The sequence below is a fragment of the Poecilia formosa genome, unplaced genomic scaffold (assembly GCF_000485575.1).
Source record: "Poecilia formosa unplaced genomic scaffold, Poecilia_formosa-5.1.2 Scaffold63, whole genome shotgun sequence".
In the NCBI taxonomy this organism is placed as follows: Eukaryota; Metazoa; Chordata; class Actinopteri; order Cyprinodontiformes; family Poeciliidae; genus Poecilia; species Poecilia formosa.
The window spans coordinates 2617296-2618391 of NW_006800002.1; the positions used below are offsets into that span (position 1 = coordinate 2617296).

Below are 1096 nucleotides of genomic sequence, written 5' to 3' on the forward strand. Positions count from 1 at the left end.
TAAAGACCAATAAAAACACACTTGCTCCCCACACACGCTCGGAGAATGGAGATTGGCCTGAGATTAGCAGTGAGTTTGTTCAATTTATTAATTGCAGTTGTTGGCGGCTCCTTTAATGATGACGCGGAACGAACGATTCAGTCAACAGACGCTTTGAACGGTGGTGTCAGCGCCGAGGCTCCATCGGTGAAATGCAGCCTGCAGGGTTCTGCCCGTCTGCCCGCCTTTTCCATGGATGGGGACTTTGTGATTGGAGGGGCTTTCTTTATTCACTACCAAATGCACACACTGGTAAACAACTACATCACAAAGCCCGAGCTGCCGAGATGCACAGGAAGGTTAGCAAGAGGAAGAAATGTTGCAAATTATTTGTCATTTTTCTATGATCTCCAAAGAAAATATATTTTTATAGTTGCATAGATTTAGCTAAAGATTTATTGATGATAACCTCAATGTGTGCTCAGCTTCATTCAAGTAAAATGTTAAAATCTCATACTCTGTTATCAAATTGTTAATAATCCTATTTATTTTTTCCACAAGTTGCTCATACTGTTTTTCAGTTGTTTTTTTTTTATTACGAATACTTTTATGTTGGGGTTAACATTGCATTCTGTGCAGCTTTAATGCCCGGGATCTGCGCTTCTCTCGCACAATGATCTTTGCAATTGAGGAGATCAACAACAGCACAGAGCTGCTGCCTGGCATCAAACTGGGTTATCAGATCTATGACACATGCTCCGCTGTGCCAGTAACCGTGCATGTGGCATTTCAGCTGTCAAACGGTCAGGATCCTGTGTTTTACAAAGGAGAAAACTGTTCTCACTCTGCAGTGGTGGTGGCTGCTGTGGGAGACTCTGCATCCACTCCATCCATCAGCATGTCACACATCATCGGGTCATTCAATATCCCTCTTGTAGGAAAAAGCAAATTCATTGCAAACAGAAACTCTAATATACATATCCTCTTTCACATCTTTTTCTTTATCTTTTCTCCTGCAGGTCAGCCACTTTGCTACCTGTGCCTGCCTGTCTGATAAACACGAGTATCCGACTTTTTTCAGAACGATTCCCAGTGATTATTACCAAGCCGCTGCAAT

The 1096-nt window shown here is 42.4% G+C and overlaps 1 protein-coding gene across 1 annotated transcript in view; it reads left to right on the forward strand.

The window, feature by feature from the left end:
* LOC103139692 (extracellular calcium-sensing receptor-like) overlaps positions 1-1096 on the forward strand; it is a 24165-nt gene that overhangs the window by 15648 nt on the left and 7421 nt on the right. The window lies entirely within an intron of this gene.